At 40.8% G+C, this 20,898-nt stretch overlaps 1 protein-coding gene and 1 long non-coding RNA gene across 3 annotated transcripts in view; one reads left to right on the forward strand and one right to left on the reverse strand.

The window, feature by feature from the left end:
• Nucleotides 1-1,466: 1,466 nt before the first annotated feature.
• Nucleotides 1,467-3,451, reverse strand: LOC131140301 (uncharacterized). The gene is made up of 3 exons (XR_009132383.2): nt 3,317-3,451; nt 2,143-2,286; nt 1,467-1,605 (listed from the first exon to the last, which is right to left on the reverse strand). It is a non-coding gene; the product is annotated as an uncharacterized LOC131140301 (long non-coding RNA).
• A 253-nt stretch (nt 3,452-3,704) lies between these two features.
• Nucleotides 3,705-20,898, forward strand: part of tiam2a (TIAM Rac1 associated GEF 2a) — a 58,270-nt gene continuing 41,076 nt past the window's right edge. The window contains exon 1 of one of the 2 annotated variants that reach the window (XM_058090570.2): nt 3,705-4,077. The gene's annotated coding sequence lies outside the window, so the exon portion shown is untranslated. Of the gene's footprint in view, nt 4,078-9,711; nt 9,771-20,898 lie in introns of those variants that run through there. The other variant, XM_058090571.2, reaches the window with a different exon arrangement.

The following is a 20,898-nucleotide window of genomic DNA, read 5'->3' on the forward strand; positions in this document are numbered from 1 at the left end:
GAACATATCCAACAATAAAAAAATGCATTTGTTGTGTTGTACTAATGGTTCATTTTAGAATGTAGACGAGAAATGCAGCACTGTGTAAAAGTTTTAGACCACCAGCAGTTGTTTGGTCACTTGGAAGCCAATAAAGAAATCAGCAGTCAGGCCCCCTTTGTAACAACTGTGCAGCAGCCAAGCAGTTAAGATAGATGATGCAACGCAAGTGACAAATCATCACGTGTGCCGTGTCAACACACCAAACCATCACGCTGCAGTGTATCATTTTTAGCAGGTGCACCTGTGCATTCAACATCATCTAGAACAGCTCCATTTATTTTATCATGCAGTCTTGGTCACATTTGTGCTGAGTAATGGTCAAGCAGTGCGCATGACAGCAATGGAACTTAAGTTTCATGCTGGAGGAATCATTTGGACACTGTACAGACAAAAGCACAGAGACACAAAGTGAAAATAGAAGATACTGTACATAAACAATACATATATACCTCAGTTTTGGTTATTTCATTCCAAAAGGTCTGATAAAATATGCAAATCCAATTTATCTTTTTCAGACACCAAATAAAATTGATTACATAGAGCATAATTATTGTTTGTCATGCAGAAAGTAATGCAAAGAAGGAGAAGGGGGTTTAAGGGGCTCTACACTAACAGCAACTTGTCAACAACTCTGATTGTTTGTGTTCTCTGTTTTAACACCTTTCCCCTTTTGCAAAATTAGCTTCCTTGATTTCCTTCTTCTTCTGCAGAATGGAAGTAATTGTTGATGCGGACCTCCCATGCATTCTGCTGATATTGGCTACTCAAACACCATCTCTATACTTTGGGAGGAGTTTGTTGAATAGTTTAATAGTGTTTCTCACCTTCTTACTAAAATTCTTCACTTGCAACTTTATTTGGTTTCATGCCAGGTTATTTAGCCGTCACACTCAATGTAAAATGCACTAGACAGTGAGTCAGCGTTGCGTAGGGTCCTTTGTTTGGGCAATCGATTCCGTGGAATGATACAGTACAGCACAAGTTTGTTACACGCAATATTGTACAATAGGCAAATTTTGGTCGACTGCCGAATCATACAAAAGTGGAGGTTTTACTGTATAAGGAATTGGTCCCCTCTATCTTTCTATGTGTTCTCGGGAATTGTTGTCTGTTCCTAATATTTGTGTGGTCATTGTTGGACATGGGGGCAAGGCCAGTTGTCCTGGTATGCTGACAAATTAAAATGCCCCAACCTCTTCCTGAATAACGTATTGATTAGTAGGTGTGTTTTAATGCTCTTCCTTGTATAAATTGTAAGTGAAGTTAAATCCGGTGCTGTGAGTATTCTGTCTTAACTCACTAACATCGGTGCTAGAGGTTGTCGGGTCGCACGTTGTCGTTATTGATTTCTCATTAGTTGGGACCGTGAAAGGCTGCCTGCGATTTCATTCGGATCTCAACCATCTCTCAACCATCGTGTTCGATTAAAAGTCCTTGTGGGGTTTTTTTTTGTTTTTTTCATGCCTTATCTTTCTCCCGCCCTTCCTTCACCTCTCCTGTGTATACGGACTTCCTTTGTCTTTGCGTGTGAGCTGCTGCAAGATGCCTCTTTCATGTCGCCTGCTGTATTTAGACACAAGAGAAGAGAATAGTTGTCGCAGGGCGTGCCTTGTGTGTGTGTCTGATTGTAATCACACACACCCACTATCACAACTTGCTCAACAACTATCATCCCACCCCCCCCCCATCCCCCAAGACCCCTTGTCATCTTTAAAGTCCACATGTTCACCACTTAGGGGAGGATCATAGTGTGCAATAGGAAAAATGATATGGTTAGAAAATCACTTAGCATCCCCACCCAAGTCTCACACACAATTACCACCCGATTACGGCATTCACAAAGGCAGAACAAAGTGGTGACAGTTCAAATGGCACGACTGGGGGTGTTGAGAGAACTCATTTTAGAGAGGTAGTGAAGGAAGAATGAGTCAACGCCAAGGTGGTAATAGGTGTGTGCGTACCGTGTGTGTGTATATGCATGAACATTTTGTACATTTAATAATATTATACTTCAAACCCGTCATTTAAATTAAAATCTTATTTAACCAAAGTGACCCTGTGAATTCCAGATGTCCTTAGTTTCAGCATGTAGTGACTCACCCTTTCTGTTGGCGTCATTCGTCAGCAAAATCCTTTGACACTGCTGCAGATGCATAAGATGCTGAGAAGATATGCTTGGCTCACCAGAGCTGCAATACGATGGCCATACATGACGATACGATCCTCGACGTCCCACCGGATCACCTGTAATTGCGTCGATACAACACTGAGTTTATGTGATCACCATGAAAGAAGCTGTGGATATTTCATGAGTTAACAAGATGGAGTAGATTGGGAGAGAGCATATGAAGCAAGATGAATGCTTCTCATACATTTGATGCATGAAGAGCAATGAAAACGCTTCATAGATGCATACTGATAGATTGTCTGGATAGACAAACCTGTTTCTTATCAGATCATTGGGCCATGTGACATTTTGGAACGTTAGTTATGGAGAACGAGAAGGCACAAAACCACGGTTGATCTGGACATAAGGCACGACAATGTGCTTAAAATAATACTGAATACTTTACAAGGCAAGGAAATATTTTGTAAAAAAAACAGAACACTAGTACAATCTTATAATTACCAGAAACAAATTTATTGTTTGATGTAATTTTAAGTGGGTTACAATCTAAAACTGTAACATATAAAACACATACATAGCATTGCATTTCATAAGGCAGTATAACAATGTGCTACAATAGGAGTTAAGGGCGGTAATTTACTGATAAATTATCTTTATTATGAATGTTACATAATTTAAGATAATTTATCAGTGCTGAAAAATTAATAGTAGGCATTTTTATGACTTCATTAAACACTTTGGAAAAATCAGTTTCTATGTAATACAGTCGAACCTTAGTTAGCATCCGCCCCAGTTAGTGTGTTTTCAGTTAATGTTGAAAATTTACACCAAAATTTGCTTTGTTTTACATATTTTCCAGTTAGCATACAATACAGCGCACATGTTGCCGTGTTATCAATACACTGTGTGAGTTTAACAGTCTTCTTAATGTATTTTTTTTATTCCAAAATGTCCTTAGCTTCTAACAAAGAAGCTATCTTGCTAAGTTACAAAATGGCAGCCAGAGCCCCAAAGTCAGCTACATTAGCCCGTCTATGATGTCATCAGTGACTGACTCTCATAAATACACAAAATACATTTTTACAAATGTAAATGAATATAACCGACAAATGGGAGGTATAAGTGAACCTTTAAGGTTACTTTTACCTTAATTGAAGACATGATTCTTCATGTGAGTGTTCCCTCAGCAAGACACCATCTTCCTCTTTTGTCAGGCGTTATTTCTTGAATTCAATTCGATTCAATTGTGTTTTTCCTTCTTTTTCAAATTACTGTCTCTTTATTTTCGGTGTTATAGAGGTGAGAAAACTATATTGAACTGAAGATGTATACACCACTCCATGTGGAAATATGATTTTGAAACCATAAAAACGTGTTTTGTGTTAAAATTTTGTTTTAACGTGTGTTTTGGCCGTTATAGAATATCACATTTACGTTATAGTGTTTCTGTTTTTGGAGCGTTTGATTGTACTACCCGTTTGTCCCTGTCAACCACCGCTGGAATGACCCAATTAATGTTATTACTAACACCTGGATATATGCTACTTTTTAGCATTTGCTAGCGGCAGCTGTGTACATTCAACCCAGTGAGACTAATTTATAAAAGTAAAAACAATTAATGATTTAGCGAAGACGTTTGTTACGTGGTAGAAAAGAAGCGACTAGCTTGGCCGCCCCCCTCGTCTGTTGGCCGGGGTGGAAAGGAGGAGTTTAACCCAACAATGTCAGGGAGGAGTCGGCTCTCTCTCCGCGCTCCTGTGTGGAAACATCACCATCCGTGCAAGTAACAACCTCGAACTAATGCGCTTGTTTTTGTCGCTTCAAACTACAACAAAGAGTTACATGTGCATGCCGTGAGGAGGAAAACAACTCTTAAGTATGTTTGAATGGAGGAAAAACACTAACCGGTGAGTTTGCAACTTATTTTTCAATCAGGCGCCTTTTAATGAAAATGTCTTAAAGTTTTTATTTACAATATCCTATACAGTTGGGGATGATTTCAGTTGTTTAGTTGTTAAAACGGCTGCATTTCTTTGCAAAACATGATATTGATCCAACAAGTGCATTGCTCCACATAGCTAGAGGAAATAGTTATTAAATGTTTGTGCTTTCACTTTGTGCTCATTGGAATATGCGTTGCATGTTGACTAACATGATCGTTATGTAAAAATCAACCGGAAGTGTATTGTTGTTGTACATCATCCATTCAAACTTTAGCCCACTGTGTGTAGCCTATGTCTTCTGGGAGAACTCCCCTTTGCATAAATCGTAGAACATGACCATTAGCTGTATTTAGATGTTCAAATCTTTTGTTATTTGGCTGTGTGCTTGCTTGAAAAGGACACTCAAAGCCCCATGCTGAGCCATCAAAAGGGCACTGCCCCCCCTGGAGACAAAGAGAACCAGGAAGGACTCCCTCTTGGCATTTGTGGCCCTTGGTGTCATGGCAACATGGAGGTGTCTGATTCTCCTACACTTTCAAGTGTGAACAGCTAGGATGTAAAAGCAAACTCACCGGCTAATGGTTGGGAGTAATCTCCTTAAAGGTTCTGCTTGGTTGCCACCCCATAGTCTTTAGACCTGCACTATTTGTGCTGATTCACTCTCTTGGGATATTTATATCCTAATTAGCATCATTAGTGATTATTCAATGAGGTGTTGAAGTAGTGGAAATACCGTTTACCTCATTTGTACTGGAATTAGACCGAGCACCGATTTTGGCAGGAGAGACAAGCCTGATTGGTTCAGCTGCTTTATGGACCGTAAAGAATTAGTAATCAACTTCTATAATTGTTATTGCGTGTGTGTGTGTGTGTGTAGTGTTTTAAGTGGGGAAACTAAACTTAGTGGGTCAGGAATTGTGGCACCACATTCATATTTTTGTCTTGCGCGGTTGACATATTTGAGGCGAGGAAAATTTTGTCCGCCACACGCGACATGTTTGTATTATTTCATTTTTTCCGTGGTTACGTGACGGCGATTGAGTGTGACCCGTAATTTCCTTCTAGTAGAGAGCATGTGATGTTTCTGGTAGTTCTCTTTTTATGACAGGAGGAGGAGGCCTGCTGTCAAATGTGTTGACGAGTGACCAAAAAGGAAGGATTTAATGGCCGGCCTATTCCTCCGTGGGTGGCGCAAGGATAATAGAGAGCAGTAACATCATGACCACAAGAGCTTCCCTCGTGCAAACACTTTTGTTTTGATGTCAGTTGATTTAGTGTGAATTATGCATAGCGGCGCCGGCTAATGGATGATGGAAAATAGCTTTTCTTCTCTTTTGATGGTCTATGTGGCCAGGGAGTTTTTTGGAATTGTTCCACCTCTGCTGCAGCATTAGGAAGTTTGAGCTGTTGTTAATTCTAAGGTTGACACTGTTTCATGGCGTCTCCCCGCTGCATTTTTCTCCATATATGGTGAAGTGTACACATGACTTCAGGCATGGCTAACATCTGTGCTAGTGTCACATGGTGGCAACCTTTACGGTGGAAATATCCCTCACTAAACTCACTTTAAATCACTTAAATTGGACTGAATTGTTACAATGTAATGTCCTTTTATGGCATCCAGGTTCTTTTTTTGCAGTGTGCACGGTCGAGTCAGGCCGGCGCGATGGTGACTTGTGTGTTTCTATTTTCTGCTGCTGTGGTTTGGATTATATTTGTGTTCATGCAGCAACATCTGGAGAGGTTGCTATATAAAGAAACTTAACTAAAGGCCCGAGACTTGTCATTTGGCGAGCCCACGTCACCTAAAAGACACACGACGAGCTCCACAACCTTGATAATAGTGGCACGGCTTTTAGTGCCTTCATACTTTTTTCTTGCTGCATAATTCAGTGACTCTGAAACTTTCCGAAAAAACTTGCTTGCAACTGTTTGTGGACTCGCACTCACACATCATTTTAGTCTGTGTGTCTTATGCTGCACAGACCTTCTGTCCGAGCTCACCGGAGCGGCAAGGTCTCATCCAGTTGAACAAGGTGCGACCAGTCGCGCCCTTTTAACAGCCTCAAGCCTGAGGGTGGAGATTAAGTCTGAGGATAGAGATTAACGCATCAGTTTAAACTCAGTGGCACCCTTCAGGGTCACCTGCAAAAAAGGATGGTCTGTAAGCTGTGCAAAGAAAATGAAGATTAAAGGATGGTACTGGCTTTAACGATTTCTCACAAGGTGCAGGAGGATTAAAAGGTTCCATGTGAATGATTGGAGTTGGAGTGGGTGGAAAAAATAGGACGGAGGTAGCTTTTTGCAATTACTCACTGGTCACAACATGTGACCAAATATTTATTATTGTGGTGTAGAAGTGCACTGCATCATATTAACATCTCTTTCTGTTTTATTTGGGTACTCAATATTGCGATTATGGAAATATAGATGTTTTACTTGTCTATGCACGATAATGGGGTATTTGCAGCTTTACAACACAAATACGTCTCTGTTGTTTAATGTGGGTATGAGCATTTAGATGGAAAGAGGAACAACATTCTGGTGTACCGATAGAGTTTAAGGAGTTTATACAGTATACTGAGATTGATGGAGAACCTTGTTAACATGATCTCAATGCTAATGCATGTTGTTTTTTTCCTATGGCTCTTCCATTAAAACATGTTTACACACTTTTATAGGCAACCACCAATCTTGTTTGTATGGAAATTTGCCATCCAAGGCCCCTGCTCCTTGGCTTTTTAAGCCTGTGTGTGTGTGTGGTGGAGATGCTCACTGGTCGATCCTGGTGACAATGGAAATCATGATTGATCTGTCCTTTCCTTGGTCCACTAGCCATCAGGTGTCACTTAGTATCCTATTGGAAAGGCAAACACAGCTGGCGCGATGGCCGAAGTGCTTACTGTGAGGGTTTCCACTTGGCACCACGTCTCTTGTTATTGTCCCATGTGATGGATGGTGCAAATTCACATTTACTCCAACATGTTCCACCTGCTCATCTTGCGAGTGGAGATTGATAAATGGACTTTCTGTCTTAAAAAAGCTAGGCACTGCGCTTCATCTGTTATGTAGCACCTTGACCTCTGTGAATTTACATAACCTCTTTAACCGAATGGAATGAAAGATGGTGCTTGGTCCAACTTCGATCACCTCACACCGGTGCAGACGCTAACCGAGGTTCCACTGTATGAATTTTGTGGTGGGGTTGAACGGGACCAAAGGTGACTCCAGTTGAATTTGGCGTGGAGTCAGAAAAGTACGGATTACAGATTTATTTTTCTCATTGTTCGCAGTTGGACTTTGACAGAGCTAATCATGCTAGCAACCAATAATTGTACTGCTGCTAAGTAACATGCAGACCTGGAATAATGTAAATGTTTATCAGCACCACTAAATTAAGCTCCCTTCACCTGTGTCTTAGCCACAAAAGTGGTGTGTACTTGCATAGATTAAAACATGTTTTGTCTTTAATATTTTAAAGGTTTGTGCTCTCTGAGAACATTAGTAGCTGTATATCATCATGACAACACACCATTATCTGCATTTTTTTTTGGTTGTATGGAATGATTTATGGAATTTTTTGTAATGTTTTAGAAAGATTATTGTTTTTATGGATTGCGATTTTACCCTTCTTTTCTGTAATGCACTAAGCATTAAGATATTGATTTTCTCGTTTTTTTTCAGACCCATAGTTCTTTAGAAGGTCTCTGTTTCAGGGTGATATTGAGGTGGCTCATAGGTGGCTCCTCTCATGGTCCATCCTTCTCCTTGAGCAGTAGGTGGCTTGATAACTCTCATTTCTCGATGTAATTATTTTACTCCTCAGTCATGTTGGTTCATTTGGCGGACGGCCAGAGTCAACACATTCTGGTTGCTTTATTTCCTTGGCAATCCCAGATTGACTCACACAGCATGCTCAATTAACTCTGTCCAAAAAAGAGGTAACTGTAACCAAAGAACATGTTTCCTGGAGCGATACCATCGCCAGGCCTCAAGCTGTCAGACGGAAGAGGATATGTAAGCAACAACTGTGATCTGTTTTTGCAGCCTTTAAGGATAAATGGTTTATAAAATGCTTATGCAAGCAACCTATGTGTGTGCCTTTTATGCCTTGATATGACGCCACCCAAAAGTATCTTAGCTTTCTTATCTAATACAAACATCCAGCTCTACTATTCCATTGTCAATGCCAACACATAATCTCTTCTCTTCGATTGCATAAGAGTTGTTTGACCCACAGTATGCGCCGTTTGCCCCGGCGAGGTGCCCATCTTTCTCAGTGCCCCGCTCACTCACTCCCTTGCTCAACAGTACATTGATAAAGTTGGCAAAAATAAGGTTCTTTTCAGTCTTCCCGACAAGAAAATTACACACTCATAGAGTCATCAAATTAGATTTTTAGGTCGGTCGGGTGATGAATCAAACCTCAAACAGCTTGCGGAACCTCACATGTCGAATGATTGTCAATAAGTGGATGGCCAGGAACCATTTCTTCAAGCCTTCGCAAATCCAACACAGGCTATTTGTGGCACTTGACATTCAACGGTCATTGGAGAAGCTGACTTGTAATTTGCCAGCGGCTCTATGCTAATGTTATTAAAGGTCCTGCAGCCCAGAAAGTGAACTGCTTTGTTTGTATAGTCATCCGTTCCTGTTGCTTCTGGCCAAAAGCAACCAACTTTCTTTGTTTTATAGAGATCATTTCCATAAATGCATTGAATAAAATCTCTGCGATCTTGTTTAATATGGAGCGAGTTTAATCGGGAGCTAGAAGAGGGGAAAAAATAATTTGGTGTCTTTTCCAGATGTTTCTCCGTACATGTGGAAGATGTGTAATATCCACAGTTTAGACTGACTCTGTGTGGTAGAAGTGGAACAAATGACTCACAACTACAAGGGATGTGCAAAATCCATGTGTCTCACAACTAGTGCGTGTGCATTTTGGAAAAGCACCGCGTGGATGAATAACGGCTGCTGTGGCTCACGTGTGCTGCGTTTTCATGTCCCTCGGAACTTTGAGAAGGAAATGACATCACACTTGCGTTGTAAACCAAGAGGGGAACATTTTATTCGTAACGACACAGTCTCACAGTCTATACATAGCTGCATGGTTTGTAAATAAATGACCAGGAATTTGTGAGTTTTTTTCAGAAGGGGCGATGCTGCATTTTGGCATTGATCTGACAGCAAGCAAATACTGCCAAAATTGCTGATATTAATAGTTTTTAGTTGAAATATCAAGATCATTGACTGATTTTGTGTTTTTGATCATAGTCACACAGAATTAGGTTCTGAGGCAAATAAAACACATTGTTTTATTACACCCAAAATAAATGGTGTAAAATCACTCAACAGAAGTTTTCATTCAAATTCTTTGGGCCGTTGCCTTCAACACGTAGTGATATAACAATATGAACAACGTGACAAAATGAATAGTACATAACGACAAAAAACACGCTAGTATCGAGCATATACGCTTGGTATCGATACCATCGATATCGGGCTCGATCCGCCCACCACGACTTCAAACAGCAGACCAACCGCCACCACTTCAAAGACTTGTTTTATCTACACTTACAGACAAAAGGGACGAAACAAACAAGCAAACACTGCGGCACACATTAGCCACGCCGATCACTCCAAGCTAACCAATTCAGGTATGTGACACCTTATGTCGTCTTGTTCTGGCTAACTGCTAGATGTAGCACTTCTTTATGTACGATAATGGCGGTATTCGAAGCTTTTCAACACTAATATAACGTCTCCGCTGTTTAATGTGGGTATTATGCAACAGGCTGAACACGCTTTAATCGCTGAGACGGTAATCAAGGTAATGCATTCGAGTGCTGATTGACGCATTTACCACTCGTTGCGGGTTCCCGTTGAATGAGTTTGATATCCGTTCAAAGGATGTTGCAGTCTTTTATCCAACTGGGGAAATCAGACGTTCCAACTTGATCAGTGGAACTGCCAACACAGCATTGCGGATTTGGTGTTCATGGTAGGACAATTCTTGAATCGAATCAACAACCTGCATGCTAGAGATTCAGAGTTGAGTTTTAGCTTACCATATGTTATGTCTGCAACAGTAGCCAGTGTTCTGATTATGTTATAATGATGATTATTATGTTATTGTACCTCAATAATTTAAACCTACAATAAAAGCCTATTTGCCTGGTGCTTGTCGCACTGAATAATAACTGACATCTAGTGGCCAATGTAGACTACTACATTCTCAATTTAGAATGTCTTCTTGAAGGGCCTGTGTATGTGTTTATGTGTTTATGTGTATGTAGCCTGGCATACGACATCCTGTACACGCATGAACTAAGCTACACATACAGTCAAATAACATTGCATGCATACATTACTAATGGGGCGTTGACCATACGGAAAGCATGTGTCTTTGGGCAAAATGTTGATTTTTTTCTCAGACTCCTACACTTTTTTTTCTTGTTGCTTTTTGTTTTTTTTCGCTCTGTTATTTTCTCTCCATTCATATCACTGTGCTCCCGTCTGTCCATTAGTGTATGTGTTGCACAGGCACGTGTAGACACTGTGGAACATACAACAATAGACAAGCGAGAGCGCACATACACATATGTCTCTGTTATCCTGCATGTGAGTCTTACGGGGCGTGTGGCTTGAGCAGGAAAAAGACGCGACACTGTACGTTTGAAGTACTTTGCAGTACTCAAGTTAACAGACACGGCACCTTTTAAAAGCAGTGATCTCAGGTGTTGACTAACAGCTGCCTGATCAAACCACAAAGTCCAAAACACTGAGCTTATTGTCACCTTTTCTTCCTGGCTATCATGTTACTGCAGGCAGTTATACAATCTCTAATGCTAAAGAATGACCTGACAGACAATATTGTCTTCAAGTTGTCCTCTTGTCTGTGAAAGAGCTCATCTGTCGAAATTTTGTGTGCCGGTATGAAGGTCCAGCCGCAAGCCCTGCGGTCTGCTCTCGTGGAGAGATCACCTCCACTTGGAAACTAAAAATAATGTTTTACGGCACACACGTCCACGCTGGCGTGCATAGCCTTAAACTAATAATAACAATGTAGAGAAATGCCAGGATTGGGGTTTTCCTGTTAGCTGAGACTGTTGTTATGGGTCAAGGGCCCGACTGAAAGCTGTACTTATGCAGTCATGTTATATTAATGGCCTCGTGTATCATTTGCGCTTCCCCCCCTTTCTCTGACTCATTGGCTATATTCACACTGCAGTTTAATTCTGATTTCTTTGCTCATATCCGACCTGATTTTTTTCATGCCAGTGTCAACAGCGCAATTTCAATTATTTTGAAATGCGACTCAGGCCTCATTCATATGTGGTTATCAACCTGATATGTATGCAATGTGACTGCAAAATGAACAGTCAGGTCGTATATATCCGAGCTATATGTCATCGAGAAGCATGTATTGCTGCGCTGACCGAGACTTTAAAATGTACTCACGGATTATCGTGCAAAACTTGGATAAAGTTACTCACCGATGGAGGCAAAGTTCTGGGATACGACGGCAGACAAAATAATGCAGAGCGATTTGTTTTGGTAATAGACATTTTTGTGATGCAAATGTGTTATGCTTTTGAACGCATATTGTTTGGAGTAGCCAAACCCTTTACTCAACTGTCACCAGCAACTAGCTGGAACTACTTTCAAAGTGGGGAGTGAGTCGCTGTTGACGGACTTCACTGCTTATGGGGGTGTCATAAAACTTCATGTCAAAAAATCTGAACTATCCCTTTCAGCATCAGTTCTGAGAATGCTTCATTAGTGTTGTGATGCTTTCGTGATTATTTTCACTGGCTGGAAAACCTCCCTTCTTTCTGATCTTTTTCACCATCATGCTTTATGCTGTAGCTTTTGGCAAATGATGCGATAGGCTTTGGTTTTCCACCGAGGGCCAAGGGCCAAAATACATACACCAACATGAAAAATACCAAAGGTTTAAATCATCTTTTTAATGCAGGGGTGTCACAACCAATTTGATGCAGTCTCACAGTAAATTACATTTAATAAAAAAAGTGCAGGCTGTCTGTTTCTTCCTCAACTCCAGTGGGAACACTTCATTATTGTTCTTGAATGAGACAATGTGTGAACGTCTGGGTTTCTCCAACAACTTTCCTGCTTTCTCTCTAAGGTTGTGCTTCGTCTCCACCAGCGAATGAGAGAAACAGAGGCTGGTTTGTAATCAGCAGTGTGCCTCAAGGGTTAAATATCCATCTCCATTCCTGTTCTAAGCCCACCCCTATTTAGGAGGGGAAGGCTGTGAATAAATACCACCCTTGTCCTCTCATAATGGAACAGCTTGACCTTTCATGACCCCTGCTGGTAGCGCATCTGCCTGTCAAATCCACCCTGTCTGGTCCTTTGGGACATCAGCAGGCCAGCACATCTGCTCCCGACTGCTAATTCAATCTCTGGAATTTACTTGACTCATTAGGAATTAAGAGGTGGTCAGTAATTATCAGTGTCACAGACACAGGTGCTGATTTAAAGTTTTGTTTTTGTCTAGTGTGCATAACGCCTGCCTAATGACCGGGACTCTCATTGACATTCTGATCCTTTCCTTTATGGTTTAATGATTTAATTTGAGTTGCACATACCTTTTCCCTTGGTATACTTGGTATATCACATATTACATACATCACATATTACAGTCGGTAGTTCCCTCATGTCCGAGAGGAGTCGGAAGAAGTATAGCGCTTATTTAATCCTACCTGCTCTTTGTTTCTCATTAATTGCGAATACATTTATTTACTTACTATTTAACATGTACCCCTCGCCAGTTTCGAACAAAACAATACAACAATGTGTTACAATGAAGTTGATTTGTAAATAAAATATAAATACATTATATAACACACAGGGCGGCACAGCGGTCTAGTGGTTAGCACGCAGACCTCACAGCTCAGAGACCAGGGTTCAATTCCACCCTCGGCCATCTCTGTGTGGTGTTTGCATGTTCTCCCTGTGCATGCGACGGTTTCCTCCCCACATTCCAAAAACATGCTAGGTTAATTGGCGACTCCAAATTGTCCATAGGTATGAATGTGAGTGTGAATGGTTGTTTGTCTATATGTGCCCTGTGATTGGCTGGCAACCAGACCAGGGTGTACCCCGCCTCTCGCCCGAAGACGGCTGGGATAGGCTCAAGCCCCCGCGACCCTTGTGAGAAAAAAGCGGTAGAAAATGAATGAATGAATATAACACTCATCAAAAAGTATAAACAAAGATGTTAATAGTTGACACACATTGCTGGATGATGAGTGAATAACAACAATATAATCTGCACTCTTGATGAGAATTATTGTATGGCGTTTTTGGGCCATTTTTTTGCATTATGCATAATATATGCAAATGTTGGTATGCGTGTGATAATAATGAGATTGGCATAGACCTTAATTTAATCACATCCGTAAAAGTGCCTCACATATGGTGCTTAGCTTAGTCATGTCATGTTATCAGTCTTCCAGGACCACATTTCTCTGTCACAAAGATCCACTGAAGTCAACAAATAAGATTGTTCTGCAAAGATTTATCGGTGACCCTTCTACAGCGAGCCCAAGTGCCGCTGCTCCCACAAGTTGAAAAACAGGTTTAAGGTGGGAAAACCGCAGCCGACACAGGTCAGCCTTTGTCACGTCGCCGGCTTTTAACGCTGCTGGTTAAACAGTGTGTCTTTGTGGAGCACCTGCTCTGGATTAGCGGTTGATGGCTGCTCCCAGCTAATTTCTTCTGATAATTCCATGGCGAAACTTAATCTTATCTCCAGCCGTTTTGGACTGCTATTCAGACTTTGTGTCAATGTTGAAATTCCAATGTGTTTCCTCTTGTTGGAAAGGATTAATTGTCTCTTGGGCAAACGCCATACATTCACACTTTTAGACCAATATGTTGCATTGTAAAATTGCACATGATGTAATCTTACTTCTTAAAACAATTGCACGCTCTACACACAACCTTTCTTCCTGCTGTGTTGACATAGCTTAATCCAAGCTAATAAAACAATGTTCCCTCATATAGGGATGGCACAAGATTGCTTACATGTAGAGAGGCTTTTATTCATAACTGCTGCAATGTGTTGATTTTCACACCCCTGGGTGGCCTCGAGTGGAATGAAATGTCTCCTAACCACCTGTCTCTCTTGTCATAGCTGTACCAGGATGCCAAGCAGCTCAGATTTCTCTGTTATGTGAGATTTATAAGGCTGCTATTGACAGCCTTGATGAATCATGCTGTGTATTATGTTGAGCCAAGCTTGAAGATGCAATAAAGACACATTGTTTGATCACGGGAGCAATATTGTAGCTGCTTTCCAGATTGAAATAGCTCATAAGCAGTTATTGCTTTGGGCATTTACCCGCTGTTTGATGAGCAGTCTGCACAATTAGTTACTCTCCTCCAAGAGGAAGCTGTTGACGTCAGAGGATGGCTGCTTTTATGTGAGGATTTCCAGAGCTGTACTCCTTAAGTGGGGTACATCCTTATTAGAGGCTGCATTAAGAACATTTAATTACTGTGTGAAACACATACAGGTTTCCAGGTAACCCAAGATGTTCTCATCTGATGGATGTTTAGGTAACAGTCCAGACTGTGGTCATGTTTATAAGGCTCTGGTGTCTGTGCACAAGACGTGATGGTAACCTGCTGCTTTATCCTGCCATTTATTGCCATTTGCTTTCCTGGCTGACCTTAGGTCAGACATAGTGTAAGGCGTATACAGTCATCCCTCTTTTATTGTGGTTATTTGGTTCCATACCTGACTGTGATTAGTGAATTTACACAAAGTAGTAGTAAAGCATGTAGTTAAGCATAGAAAATCTATTTATGACCTTCTGGTTTTTAACACTATTAGAGCCTTCCAGACATGAAACAACACCCCTATAGTCATTTTTACACTTGCATAGAAGTATAGTAGTACCCAATATAATAGGCATAATAATAGGAAATAAGTCGTAAAGATACATTTTTTGTTTGAACATGATTAAATCCATAAATATGTACAATTTGCTTAAACATGCATTTTTAAAACTAATAATAGGCCGTATGATTTATTAATCTACTTTTGAAAAAACTGTGATAGTGAAGCAATGAAATTTTAAACCGCAGTGTGGCAAGGAACAACTGTATTGGTCTCACTTATTTTGAAGGACGGTCACAGAAGTGTGTTCTTGTGTTCCAATAGTGTGGAGAATGTCTGATTAACGGCTAAGACTACTGTAATGGCCTTCTCACTGGGCTCTCCAAACAGCTGAAGTACATCCAGAATGCTGCTGCTCGAGTCCTGACTAGAACCAGAAAATTTGACCACATAAGTCCAGTACTTAGGTCTAACAACTGAATATTATGTCTGCACTCTTCATATTATTATTATTTTTTGTTTTTTTGGAATTATTTATGGAATTTGATGTAATGATGTTCTTATTAACTAAGCTACAGTGACAGTTATTAGCATTGTTACTCTGATTGAACTACTGTATGTTACTGGCTTTGTTATGCCGATTTAACTGGCGTATACACCTTGCCAGACCACACCGGCTAGCGCCACTCACTCCCTTTTTGGAGGTGTTTTAATAGCGGTTTTTATATCTATTATGAGAAAGGCATGTTTGTTCATATCTCACATGAGGATTGTTGATGATGAGGAAAAAATTAAAAGAAGTGCAGTTTTCCTTTTATTAGTTTTATAGAGTCATCTTGGCTTTCACTCTCACTGAGTAAAGACTTTGGCACAAGTGACTGGTGAAAGTGCTGAGCTAGCAACAATCCCTCTGACCTGCCGGATGAATCTGCTTATATTACTCTGCTACTAATTTTCATTGAGAAGAGACCCTCAGGAGATATGTTCTTATTAACTCTGATCTGACCATTCATTCATGTTGCTTGGTTTGGCTTTGATCTGCACATTGGTCCTTTTTAAAGGTGCTCCTTAAAAGGACCATTGCCAGTTCAGCATGAACATATGTCTTGGTTCCTGACCATATCCATTACCTGCCCTCTGGTCTTCCATTTCCACATCACGTGCCAGTAATCCATCAGCTTCCGCAGTGGCGCCGCATTTCTGGATAAAGTTTTTGCTTGTGCTGCAAGGAAAGCCGCTTTGGGGGCTATAAGTACGCGGGGAAGGGGGCACAAAGGCAAACTCCTGCCGGCGTCACATTCTCAAGAATGCAGGGAGGGATTAATGTGTGTCTGCTGCAGTGATTGATGGTACCCCCTCCGCACACATACACATGTCCTCCAAGCATCTGGATGCAGACGAATGGCCCTTCCAAGTGCAATATAGACACGCTTGGTAGTTTGCCCTACTACCCCAGATACTACTACACACATCAGCCACGTGTCATTTTGGACAGGAAGACACAGCCAATAGCTTGCTACTTCCTCTCTGGGACACTTTTCAATGATTTGCTTCATCCTTGAATTAATCTATGCTCCTTTGGTATGTTGTTTTTTCCACTTAGTTTAGCTTTCTGCATCCAGCATTTTGTATCCGTTCTTCTAGCGGGATTGTTCAATCAGGAGTGCATCTGGCACCCTCACTTATACACTGCACCACTGTTGTGAAGCACCAAAAAGTGAGGTGCAAAACATTAGGAAAAAATGATTTGCATTCTCTATTAAAACAGGGCTATCAGTGCCTCTCTGTGTTAATGTGACTATTCATTGGTGAATGTGAACATTGATTACTCTTCATACACGTGTCGCTCTTGCTTCCAAATCCAGCACCAGTCCATTGTTGCCTTAAAACCTGTGGTGAGGGGGGTGTATCCCCCCCAGCAGCTGACTTATTGTGCCGCAGTGGTCAATGATCACTGATGGATCATCCTTCGGGAGCCCGGAGTGAGTCTCACCGCGGTATACTACAGTGGCTTTGCTAATGAGTGAGTGAATCTTATTAATCACTGGAGCTCACACTAGCGAGTGTGATTGATGATGCTGCACAGCCTTAGCCAATTCCAGCAGCAGCACACTCTATTGTGTCACATGAGCAGAAAAAAAATCATAACAGTAAGGAGGATGAAAAGGTTTTGTGTTAATTGATGGATGGATCAGGGCTTCCTCTCTGAAAGTTAACAGCTAATGTTCTTTTACGTCTTTTCACTTTACTCGGCCAATGGCACATTAAAAAAAAATCCCCATCGCTTTATCATTCAGGAGATATGTAGTTATCTGTGCCTCATCTGTATTTGAGCTTGGAGCTTTGCATGTATTCAGTGCTGTATCACAGTGTTTTATCTTACCCTGTGCTTTTCACACATTTCATATGCATGAACTGTCACCCATTCTATTGCTTTACCCGCCATCTTCATTCCAACGATTTTCTCCCTATCTTCTTCAGAGCAGGCATTTGTTTTTACTGTAGTTCCACGCTCAAGTGCATAATGACAATGACATGACATGGCTGTATTCTGGTTGTGCTTCACCAGTTTGATATATTCACATTTTATGAAATCCACAGTTTAACATAACTTATTTTGTGTTCAAGATCTTCAAGGGGGTAGGAGGTGCCCATGTCATATAACAATAGGCCTCATAAGGTGCGAGTAAAAACAAAATGATTCGGGTGAATTTTGATCTTATTTGTCAAAGTGAAAGTTATGCTTGAAATGTATCTATACGATTTCAGTTGTAAAAATTGCCTCTGTATAATAATACTCAATTTGAGGGCGATGCATTTTCCACAAAAGGCACTATGTTTACATTTTCAAACCCCTTTATGTTACAAAGGTACTTTAATGTTGGTTAATTTAGGTTTTAATTTCTGTTTATGTTTTATTTACAATGGAAAAACTCACTTAACACACTTAACCCTCACCCCCATCCAGGTGACACTTGGGAGAGTCCAATCAGGGTGATGACATGCATTTGGCCTGCACTCACATGGGCACGCCTCCATACTCATGCCCAAACCAAGCACCTCAAAGAAAGGAGAAACTGAAAACAAAAACCATACATTTGAGGTGGAAAACTAGTGATCCAATAATAATGGATAAAAGTAAAAACATTTTTTTGATGAAAATTCTTTTGGTATATACAATGTCTATATAGCACAAGAACACAATATTCTGTGTGCCTTGAAAAATTGGTCAAAATCCTCAAAAATATCCAGTACAGAGAGGAACGACTTTATAAAAATGTCCTGAATTGAGTTGTGTGAATGTGCTCTAAAGTCTCAAAATGATGAAATATATGAGTTCAGAAATGTGCCTTGTAGATTTAACCTCCAAAATGACCTCCTCCCGTCCATTAAACTTGTTAGATTAGCCGATTTGAACCCTTCTGCCTTCCAGCTGTTTGAGATATCACACTCCCATCGTTTTAGTAGTGTTAACCTATCCCTCCCTTTTGCCTCTCGAAACATGCCAAGTCTGTGTACATGCACACACAAATGCACGCGTCTGCAGCTGGATGGCTGCTCACGGCCCCCTGGAGGCACTTCACACTCTGCTCTAAACACAGCATCAAAGGATGTTTGCAGCACTTTTCTTCCTTTTTAGACTTCAACACTGTCAACTGGGAGCAAACCCTCTGGTGTCCACTTGTATGCACACACATACACACACACAGATGCAAAAATACAGATAGTAAATATGTTGACACTGAATATCAATGATCTTGTATGTTTTTATGTTTAAAATACAGAGCTATTGCTGTAATGCACCATATAGCTTAATTGAAAAACATGCTCAATCACTAAACAAAGACTTGACCTTTGACCCCGATTTAAACTGCAATGTCTTAAGCGAATTCCACCAGTTCTCACACCCCATTTCCGCTGACATGCTATCTATTAATCCCAAAGCTTTTCCAGACTCCAGAGATTTGGATCCTTGTTTGTGGGCGTGGCAGGGGACTAATCTTTGCTAACGTGACCAATTAGGATCAATTTATGGCCTCTATACTGATGTCTTGACTGCAGTATAAACAGCCCCAGCCAGTAATGGGAGGGGGGGGTTCTATGTTCTTCTGAAAAAGCATTACAAAGCCACGGAAAAGAATTCTCATATTTCTTCCCATGACTCTTCCCATAGCTCTCCTTCATTTGTCAGCCCAATCCCATGAGCATCACTCCCCCCCCCCAGTGGGAATAGTTTTTTTCATTAAGTACGGATTATTGAAAGTAATCTCTGACTAAATGTGACATAAATTACGTGCTGTAAAAACATTTACATGGAAGTTTACGTGCCCTCACAGTTCAGCCCGTGAATCCATCAGAATAACTGCAGACAGTTATTTTGCTTTGAGTTATGGTATGAAAACCTTTTAAATAGACAATTAGGTAGGGCATTTTCTACTACAGTTGATCCAAATGCCTCTACAGTTTTTTCTCTTAGTACAGGGGTCGGGAACCTTTTTGGCGAAGAGAGCCATGAAGGCCAGATATTTTAAAATGTGTATCTGTGAGAGCCATATACATTTTTTTTAAACATTGAATGCAATAAAATGTGTGCATTTTTATGTAAGACCAACAGTTTTAGATATAATGGGCTCTAATTACGTAGACCAGGCACACTACCCCACGCCAATGGGGTGTGGCCAGCACACTTTCGTGAGCAGCGCAGTGTCTAATAATAAATCAAATACTTGTTGCCATTAATACAACTTCTGCTGCTGCATAATTTTGCACCGTACTCCGTAGACGTATTTCATTCTTTTGGCCATCTTCGTCAGAAGGCTTGGTTCTGCAGCTTTAGCTAGGTGACTAAAGGAGGAAAGTTTACATTTACATGTTTTTTTGACATCTCAATGACCGAGGTAGACTACAGCATTACCCAGTAATAATCAAGTTTTGGTGTTTGACCTGGAAAATATCATCAGGAAAGATAGATATGGTTGGCCGTATTGCAGAAGAATATAGATGGACGAATTAAAATGCATAAGAAAGTTGTTGATTTTGAATATTATTTTTAAGTCATTTCTGTGATGGTTTACTTTAAAATAAAAAAAATTTTATTGTGGTAAGAAATGCTTGAGAGCCAGATACAGTCATCAAAAGAGCCCTACCTGGCCATAGGTTCCCTACCTCTGTCTTAGTATATCGCAATGGGATGTTCACAATATTCACAATATGATTCCCATTCATGGTCCGTAATAAGCCAGTTGTATTTCGTTTTGACTTGATGATGACCTTTTTTTTTTTGGTTGGCTACTGAAGCGATTTGATTCGTCTTTGTACGGGTTCGTAATTGATCTTAATTAAGGGTCTTAACATTTGGCTTGAGCAGAATGAAAACGCTGCACCTGCTCTGTATGAATATGCATCACTGTTCTTTCCTTCTCTTTTCACGCCTCTCACTCCCTCCAAGCGTGTTTTGAGCTCCTGCAGACAAAGGGCTTTGAGAGCGGCCCAGACGACTCCGCAACATCTATTGTAGCGTTAACAATGTTGTTTAGCCTTGGTGAGTTCTACTGGCCTGATGTTTCCAAGTCAGGCACACAGGCTGATGAATGCCTATTACGCAGCTGACACAGCATGACTTTTAAAACATGTTCAAGACAAAGATTAAGTTAGGATAGCGTACCGACGTTATGTTATGCCACGTTTTCACCATGATACACAGTTGGCATTGTTTGACCTGCCAGTGAATATAAACAAAGGAGTTTGACAATGGGAAAAAACATTATCATGTGTATGCCACGAACTGGACTTCTAGGGGGAAATGGGGCTTAATGTTCAGCCACCCAACTCCTGTGAGTGTGTCTTTAGTAGCTTTAGCAAACAGTCTGACCACTGCTGATCCTACTGCTGTGGCCTTCTAAATGAGCCCT

This window comes from Doryrhamphus excisus, linkage group LG14 (assembly GCF_037039965.1).
Source record: "Doryrhamphus excisus strain RoL-2023G ecotype Guam linkage group LG14, RoL_Dexc_Guam_v1.1, whole genome shotgun sequence".
Taxonomy (NCBI): Eukaryota; Metazoa; Chordata; class Actinopteri; order Syngnathiformes; family Syngnathidae; genus Doryrhamphus; species Doryrhamphus excisus.